This window comes from Canis lupus, chromosome 8 (assembly GCF_003254725.2).
Source record: "Canis lupus dingo isolate Sandy chromosome 8, ASM325472v2, whole genome shotgun sequence".
Taxonomy (NCBI): domain Eukaryota; kingdom Metazoa; phylum Chordata; class Mammalia; order Carnivora; family Canidae; genus Canis; species Canis lupus.
In genome coordinates, this window is record NC_064250.1 from 74537491 (window position 1) to 74547447 (window position 9957).

Here is a 9957-nt window from a genome sequence, read left to right on the forward strand (position 1 = left end):
TATTTAATACTAATTATTTTATTTTTCTGCAGTGTGAAAGGAATATTTTGGTAATTTTCTATTCTTTTTTTTCTTTTTTATCATAAATTTATTTTTTATTGGTGTTCAATTTGCCAACATTTAAAATAAACCCAGTGCTCATCCCGTCAAGTGCCGACCTCAGTGCCTGTCACCCAGTCACCCCCACCCCCCGCCCACCTCCCCTTCTACCACCCCTTGTTTGTTTCCTAGAGTTTGGAGTCTTTCATGTTCTGTCTCCCGTTCTGATTCTTTTAGATAATTTGTTGTTAGTGTGTGGAAACATAGCTTTATTTCACATGATCTTATACCCTGAAGGTTCCCTGAAATAATTAATTTTAACAGTTTGTGGAGTTTATTTTTTTTATTTTTTTTAAATTTATTTTATTTATTTATGATAGTCACAGAGAGAGAGAGAGAGAGGCAGAGACATAGGCAGAGGGAGAAGCAGGCTCCATGCACTGGGAGCCCAACGTGGGATTCGATCCCGGGTCTCCAGGATCGTGCCCTGGGCCAAAGGCAGGCGCCAAACCGCTGTGCCACCCAGGGATCCCAGTTTGTGGAGTTTAAAGTGTTTGCCTCTCTAGCAGATCATGTCATGTGGAAAAAAGAATTTTTGTCCTGTCTACGGATTTAAATATAATTTATTTTATTATTTCCGAATGTATTGGTTTGATCTTCCAGTCATTGGAGCAGAAAGATTTTCCTTCGTTTCTTCTAGGTTCTTTGGTCTAATTACTCGGTAGACAGAAAACTGATCTAAGGTGAAATTTATTTCATTTTGCAAGTGCATGAGCTCCCAAGAATACAACATCCAGACAGTGACCAAATTATGTAGCCCTTGTGTCACTTCGACAACAAAACATTGGGTTTGTGTAGATATAAAGTCAGGATATTGGCTTGAGTCAGTGAATTAGTGAGGGACTGACAAGGGTTGTTTGCCTTCCGGGTCCTAAGGTCCTTATTCTGGTGCTAAGGATGATTCTGCCCTCCAGGTATAGGGATGGGAAAATGCCCATGTAGATTTATTTCTTGCCATCAAGGGGACATAGGCGGCTCAGCCTGTCTCTCCACTGGTTGATTCCCAAGTGACTTTAGTTCACAACAACCCAGGGGACCAGCTGATATATTTGGGGTGTCACAGTTTCTTCTCCTTCATGGTACCAAGATGAATACTCATGGTAGGAATAAGCATCCTTGTGTGGCTCTTGACTTGACAGGAGGGCTTCAGCATTTCACTGTTGATTATGGTGTTGGATGTGGGTTTTTCCATAAATTACCAGTATTTCATGGAGGCAATTTCTTCTGTTCCTTGATTGTTAAGATTTTTTGAAGATAAACGTGTGTTGGAATTTGTCAAATCATTTTAGGCATCAAAGGAAATGATCATGTAATCTAATCTTTCACTCTATTAATACAGGGGGTCCCATTTATGGTTTGGGCATGTTGAATTTTCCTTGCATCCCAGAGATGATTTCCTCCAGGTCATCCCGTATTATCCATTCCATGTGCTGTTGGATTTGAATGCTAGGATTTTTGCATTTATGTTCATCTGAAAAATTGGACTGTAGTTTCCTTTTTCATAGAGTCCTTGCCTGACTTTAGTGTCAGGGTGATGCTGGCCTCCTACCAAGATTTGGGCATGTTCCTTTCTCATTAGATTTTGAAGAGATCGAGATGTTTCAGCATTAATTCTTCTTTAAATACTTGGAAAAATTAATAGATCAAGCCATTTGATCTTAGACTTTTTTCCCCTTTGTTCTGTTATTTTGGTTTCTTGTCTCTTTTGAGTCAGAATTTTTTTGGTTTTGGGTTCACTCTTCTTATTTGTTGTATTTTATTCATTTTTTATTTTTTCATGAAACCATCTTAGTTGATTGGGATTCTAGATGTTTTGCAATTTGCCTTAGTTATTCAAATTTTGCTCTCTAATCTGTTCCATTGATCTATGTGTCTGTATTTGTGCCAGTACCACACTGTCTTGATGACCACAGCTTTGTAGTACAACCTGAAATCTGGCATTGTGATGCCCCCAGATATGGTTTCCTTTTTTAAAATTCCCCTGGCTATTCGGGATCTTTTCCGATTCCACACAAATCTTAAAATAAATTGTTCTAACTCTCTGAAGAAAGACCATGGTATTTTGATAGGGATTGCATTAAACCTGTACATTTCCCTGGGTAACATGACATTTTCACAATATTAATTCTCTCAATCCATGAGCATGGAATATTTTTCCATCTCTTTGTGTCTTCCTCAATTTCTTTCAGAAGTGTTCTATAGTTTTTAGGGTATAGGTCCTTTGCCTGTATGGGTAGGTTTATTCCTAGGTATCTTATGCTTTTGGGTGCAATTGTAAATGGCATTGACTCTTTAATTTCTCTTTCTTCAGCCTAATTGTTAGTGTATAGACATGCCATCGATTTCTGGGCATTGATTTTGTATCCTGCCACGCTACCAAATTGCTGTATGAGTTCTAGCAATCTTGGGGTGGAGGCTTTTGGGTTTTCGTATGTAGAGTATCATGTCATCGGTGAAGAGGGAGAGTTTGACTTCTTCTTTGCCAATTTGAATGCGTTTAATGTCTTTTTGTTGTCTGATTGCTGAGGCTAGGACTTCCAATACTATGTTGAATAGCAGTGGTGAGAGTGGACATCCCTGTCATATTCCTGATATTAGGGGAAAGGCTCCCAGTGCTTCCCCATTGAGAATGATATTTGCTGTGGGCTTTTCGTAGATGGCTTTTAAGATGTCGAGGAAAGTTCCCTCTATCCCTACACTCTGAAGAGTTTTGATCAGGAATGGGTGCTGTATTTTGTCAAATGCTTTCTCTGCATCTAATGAGAGGATCATATGGTTCTTGGTTTTTCTCTTGCTGACATGATGAATCACATTGATTGCTTTATGAGTGTTGAATCAGGCTTGTTTCCCAGGGATAAATCCTACTTGGTCATGGTGAATAATTTTCTTAAAGTACTGTTGAATCCTATTGGCTAGTATCTTGTTGAGAATTTTTGCATCCATGTTCATCAGGGATATTGGTCTGTAATTCTCCTTTTTGGTTGGGTCTTTGCCTGGTTTTGGAATTAAGGCGATGCTGGCCTCATAGAACGAATTTGGAAGTACTCCATCTCTTTCTATCTTTCCAAACAGCTTGAGTACAATAGGTATGGTTTCTTCTCTAAATGTTTGATAGAATTCCCCAGGGAAGCCATCTGACCCTGGACTCTTGTGTCTTGGGAGGTTTTTGATGACTGCTTCAATTTCCTCCCTGGTTATTGGCTTGTTCAGGTTTTCTATTTCTTCCTGTTCCAGTTTTGGTTGTTTGTGGCTTTTCAGGAATGCGTCCATTTCTTCTAGACTGCCTCATTTATTGGCATATAGCTGCTCATAATATGTTTTTAAAATCGTTTGTATTTCCTTGGTATTGGTAGTGATCTCTCCTTTCTCATTCATGATTTTATTAATTTGAGTCTTTTCTTTCTTCTTTTCAATGAGGTTGGCTAATGGTTTATCTATCTTATTAATTCTTTCAAAGAACCAACTCCTGGTTCCGTTGATCTGTTCCATGGTTCTTCTGGTCTCGATTTCATTGAGTTCTGCTCGAATCTTAATTAACTCTCTTCTTCTGCTGAGTGTAGGGTCCATCTCCTGTTTTTTCTCTAGTTTCTTTAGGTGTAAGGTCAGTTTTTGTATTTGAGTTCTTTCCAGTTTTTGAATGGATGCTTGTATTGTGATGTTTTTCCCCCTTAGGACTGCTTTTGCTGCATCCCAAAGATTTTGAAAGGTTGTATCTTCATTCTCATTAGTTTCCATGAATCTTTTTAATTCTTCCTTAATTTCCTGGTTGACCCTTTCATCTTTCAGCAGGATGGTCCTTAACCTTCACGTGTTTGAGGTCCTTCCACACTTCTCGTTGTGATTTAGTTCTAATTTCAAGGCATTATGGTCTGAGAATATGCAGGGGATGATCCCAATCTTTTGGTATCGGTTCACACCCAATTTTGACCCAGTATGTGGTCTATTCTGGAGAAAGTTCCATGTGCCCTTGAGAAGAATGTGTATTCAGTTGAGTTTGGATGTAAAGTTCTGTAGATATCTGTGAAATCCATCTGGTCCAGTGTATCATTTAAAGCTCTCGTTTCTTTGGAGATGTTGTGCTTAGAGACCTATCGAGGGTAGAAAGAGCTAGATTGAAGTCACCAAGTATAAGTGTATTATTATCTAAGAATTTCTTCACTTTGCTTATTAATTGGTTTAAATATTTGGCAGCTCACACATTTGCAGCATATATATTGAGGATTGTTAAGGCCTCTTGTTGGATAGATCCTTTAAGTATGAGATAGTGTCCCTCTTCATCTCTCACTACAGTCTTCAGGGTAAATTTTAGTTTATCTGATCTAAGGATGGCTACCCCTGCTTTCTTTTGAGGACCATTTGAATGTTAAATGGTTCTGTAACCTTTTATTTTCAGGTTGTAGGTGTCCTTCTGTCTAAAATGAGTCTCTTGTAGACAGCAAATAGATGGGTTCTGCTTTTTTATCCAGCCTGAAACCCTGCGCCTTTTGATGGGGTCATTAACCCGTTGACGTTCAGTGTTACTATTGACAGATATGAGTTTAGTGTCATCATGATATCTATTCAGTCCTTGTTTTTGTGGATTATTCCACTGAAATTCTTCTTAAAGGTGAATTTTAAGAGTCCCCCTTAAAATTTCTTGCAGAGCTGGTTTGGAGGTCACAGATTCTTTCTGTTCCTGTCTGTCTTGGAAGCTCTTTATCTCTCCTTCCATTTTGAATGAGAGCCTTGCTGGATAAAGTATTCTTGGTTGCATGTTCTTCTCATTTAGGACCCTGAATATATCCTTTCAGCCCTTTCTGGCGCCAGGTCGCTGTGGAGAGTTCTGCTGTTACCCTAATACTCCTCCCCATAAAATTCAGGGATTTCTTGTGTCTTGCTGCTTTAAGGACCTTCTCTTTATCTTTTGAATTTGCAAGATTCACTATTAAGTGTCGAGGTTTTGAACGGTTTTTATTGATTTTAAGGGAGGATCTCTCTATTTCCTGGATCAGAAGGCCTGTTTCCTGTCCCAGATTAGGAAAGATTTCAGCTATGATTTGTTCAAATACATATTCTGGCCCTTTGTCCCTTTTGGCGCCCTCGGGAACCCCAATTAAATGTGTTTTTCTTCCTCAGGCTTTCGTTTATTTCCCTTAATCTGTCTTCCTGGTCTTTTAATTGTCTGTGTCTTTTTTCCTCAGTTTCCCTCTTTGCCATCATATTGTCTTCTATATCACTCACTCATTCTTCCACCTCGTTAACCCTCATCGCTAGTACTTCTAGTTTGGATTGCATCTCATTCAATTGATTTTTAATTTCTGCCTGATTGGATCTAAATTCTGCAGTCATGAAATCTCTTGAGTCCTTCATGTTTTTTTCTAGAGCCACCAGTAGCTGTATAATAGTGCTTCTGAATTGGCTTTCTGACATTGAATTGTAATCCAGATTTTGTAACTCTGTGGAAGAGAGGACTGTTTCTGATTCTTTCTTTTGAGGTGAGGTTTTCCTTCTAGTGATTTTGCTCAGTGCAGAGTGGCCAAAAACAAGTTGTATTGGGAAAAGGAGACAGAGGAGAGAAAGAAGGAAAGAAAAGAGAAAAAGGAAAAAGAAAAAAGGAAGAAAAAAGGAAAAAAGAGAAGAAAAAGAGAAAGAAAAAGAAAGAAAGGGAAAAAAGTGTGGGGGAAGCAATCAGAAATAAATAAACAAACACGGGGGAGTATCTTCTGTTTCTGTATACTTTAAGTCCCTTGACTTCCCCTGGAACTTGTCCGTCTATCTGGTCTTCTGGGGGAGGGGCCTGTTGTGCTGATTTTCAGGTGTTAGCACTTGGAGGAGTTGCTCTGCTCCCTGCCTGGTGCAGGGTTCAGTGGGGGTTGTTTACCCTGGGAGGCCCCAGAAGGAACAACCCCAGTGGCAGAGGCCAGATCTGGAAATCTGGATTCAGCCCCCGCAGTAACTACAGAGCTCTCCATCTGCAGGGCCTGGAGGCTCTGGGGCGGGGCCGCTGATCTGCTCAGCTCGGGGCAGGAGCGTCCTTGCTGTCCTGGGCCCTCCTGGACTATGCCTGTCCTGGGGGAGGCTGGGTCCTGGGCTGTGTCCCGGCGCCCTGTGTTTTGGGGCCTGCACTGTTGGATTCATGCTCCCGTCTGCATAGCCCCCTCCATGGAGCTGACACCCGAACCCCTCTGAGCTGCTCCCAGAGCCATGCAGCCCCCTACGCACGGAGCCTCCTCCTTTTCTGGAGCCACCGCCGCCGAGCTGCTCCCGGGGCCGCGCAGCCCCTCCGTGCAGAGCCACTGCCCGAGCCCTTCCGATCTGCTCCCGGGTCAATGCATGCACGCTGCAGCCCTTAGGGATCTCGGTGCACTCTCCTGGGTGAGCAAGTGTCTGTTAGTGTCCCAGGGAGCCCGAATGCATCCCCGCCCTCCTGCGTCCTGCTCTAACTCCCTGGGGGCGCCTATCCCCCCGGGAATATTGGTGAAGCTCCTGCTTCTCTGGGAAGGAGCTCTCCTGTCCTGGGGGCACTCGCCCCAGGCTTAGCCTGGCTCCTCGCATGGCCCCTCCCCCTTGGATGCCTTTTGTTTCATTATTTCTTTTTCCCCGTCTTCCTACCTTGATAGAAGCATGAACTCTTCTCACTGTAGCATTCCAGCTGGTCTCTCTTTAAATCTCAAGCCTAATTCATAGATTTTCAGGATGATTTGAAGGTTATCTAGGTAATTTGGTGGGGACAGGTGATTTGGGGACCCTACTCTTCCGCCATCTTTCCCCTCCCTCCTTTTTTTTTCATTGACCCATTTCTTCTTCAATAAGATGTTATTTTATCAGCATTATATATATGTACATAATATATGTATGTATATATATGATACATATATATCTATATCTATATCTATCTATCTATATATAATTTATTTATTCATGACAGACAAAGAGAGAGAGAAGCACAGACACAGGCAAAGGGAGAAGCAGGGTCCTTGCAGGGAACCCAATGTGGAACTTGATCCCGGGTCTCCAGGATCACACCCTGAGCTGAAGGCAGCTATAAAATTCTGAAACATCAGGGCTGCCCTTATTATATATTTTATTGAAGTTTGAATCCGACCTATAACAAGCACCCAGTGTTCATTCCATCAGTGTCCCTGTCAGTGCCCATCACCAATTCACCAAAAGCACCCACTCACTTCCCCTTCCACTAGCCCTTGTTCGTTTCCCAGAGTTAGGAGTCTCTCATGGTTTGTCAACCTCACTGATGTTTCCCACTCATTTTCCCTCCTTTCACCCTTCCTGGGTGCTGGGCATAGTGGGAGCTGTTTACCGTGTGAGTCCTTTGTTCCCTGGAAGCCCTTCTCTCCCAGGCACAAGGTGAAACAAGGAGGAACAACAGCATGGTGGCAGCCAGTTCTCGAACCGTGGAATCGGCTCCCCTCAGTAACTACCACAGTCTCCCAGTCTGCACTGGCCTAGATGCTCACAGCCTGGCCTGTGGGTGCAGGTCTGCACAGCTTTCAGGGCGTCCAGTGGCATGAGAGTCCTCTCTGTCCTGTGCCCTCCCCACCTCCATCTCTTCCAGGGGATGTCCGGGATCCTGGTCTGTATCCACTCTGTGCCCTGGGATCCAGGGCCCTGGCTGCTGGAATTGTGCTCCCAGGGATCAAGGTTCCCGAAGCCAGCGGGACACAGACAGCTCCCTCTTGAGATCCCACCCCCAGCCCCTGGATAGACTGGCTTCTCCTACATTCCCTCCTGGGTGCGCGTTTCAGCCCTTTACTGAGATCCCACATTTGTTGTGCTTGCCCCTGGACTCACTTCCTCTACTAGTGACACTGGGAACTGGATGCTTCAATGCCCCTCCTGCGATTTTGCCCAATTTTACTGGTAATCACTTTTCTGTCTGGGAAGACACAAGGCGGATTTATAATGTTCCAGCTTCTCCAGGGCTGGACTTTCATGTCCTGGAGGCTTTAGCTGTGGGCCTTACATGGGCTCATCACGGTGCTCCTCCCCTAGTTGATTTTTTTTATTTTATTATTTCTGCCTTCCTACATTGTTAGAAGTGAAAACCCTTTTCTCTGTAGTGTTCTGGCCAATCTCTCTTTAAGTCTCAGGTCGAATTTGTAGGTGTTCAGGATGGTTTGTAACTTATCTAGGTATTTGATGGGGCCAGCTGAGTTGAGGACCCCTACTCCTCTGTCATCTTGCCCTGCCTCACATTTATTTTTTCTGCCATTTCTCTGGTAGGCCTTCCAGTGGGACAGAAAATTATTTCCCTCTTTTCTGTTGGATTCATTGTCTGGTCTAATCACGGAGTTCGTAAAAGGCAGACCTTCAGGAGACAATGAATTTCATTGTGCATGTGCATGGGCTACATAATATATGATGTGAGGTGGGATTTCATATCAGGACAGGGTGTCTATTTATGTCTTCTGCCAACTTCTGATTGGGTTTTTCATTTCGTGTTGTTTAGGTTGATAATTGTGCTGTATATTTTGGAAACCAGCCTTAATCTGATGATCAATTTGCAAATATTTTCTCCCATCTTATAGGTTGTCTTTAAATTATGTTGAGTGTTTCCATAGCTGTACAACTGCTCTTTCCTTGATGGAATCCATACAGTTTATCTTTGGTTTTGTTTTCCTTCCCCCTAGAAACTTGAGTAGCAAGAAACTGTTGTGCCTGAGTTCACAAAATCTCTAGGATTTTGATGGTTTCCTGCTTCACAATTAGGACTTTCATTTACTCTGATTTTTATCTCTGTGTCACTTGTAAGAATGTGGCCCAGTAGCTTTCTTCTACCACCCCTAGTTCGTTTCCCAGAGTTAGCAGTCTTTACGTTCTGTCTCCCTTTCTGATATTTCCCACACAAAGCTGTGGTCATCAAGACAGTGTGATACTGGCACAAAAACAGACACATAGATCAGTGGAACAGAATAGAGAATCCAGAAGTGGACCCTGAACTTTATGGGCAACTAATATTCGATAAAGGAAGAAAGACTATCCATTGGAAGAAAGACAGTCTCTTCAATAAATGGTACTGGGAAAATTGGACAGCCACATGCAGAAGAATGAAACTAGACCACTTTCTTTCACCATACACAAAGATAAACTCAAAATGGATGAAAGATCTAAATGTGAGACAAGATTCCATCAAAATCCTAGAGAAGAACACAGGCAACACCCTTTTTGAACTCGGCCATAGTAACTTCTTGCAATATACATCCACGAAGGCAAAAGAAACAAAAGCAAAAATGAACCAGGTTCATTTTTTTACTTGTGACTGTCCAATATTCACAACCCCACCTGTTGAAAAGATTGTCCTTTTCCAGTGGATACTCTTTTTTGTGCTTTGTCAAAGACAATATGACCGTAGAGTTGTGTTTCCATTTCTGCATTCTCTACTCTATTCCATTGACCTATGTGCCTCTTTTACTGCCAAAATTATACCATCTTGAGGATCACAACTTTGAACTCCACAATTGTGATACCTTCTGCTTTGGGTTGTTTTCAACATTGTCTTGTCTTGTCAGGATCATTCTTGGTTCCTTACAAGTTTTAGGATTGTTTCTTCTATTTCCTAGAACAAAGTTCATGGTATTTTGATAGGGTTTTCATTGAATGTGTCGATTGCTCTTGGTAGCATAGATATTTTATCAATACTTATAACTCCAATCCATGAGAATAGAATGTTTTCAATCTATGTGTGTCTTCCTCAATTTCTTTCATAAGTGTTCTAGAAGTTTGAGACTATAGATCCTTTTCCTCTCTGGTTAGTATTTTTGTAGTGTTGGATCTTAGCGTTAGGAACTTGGTAAGACTTTTGCATCCATATTTATGAATATAATTGTTTGTAATTCTCCTTAGTAGCTGGGTCTTTAGTTT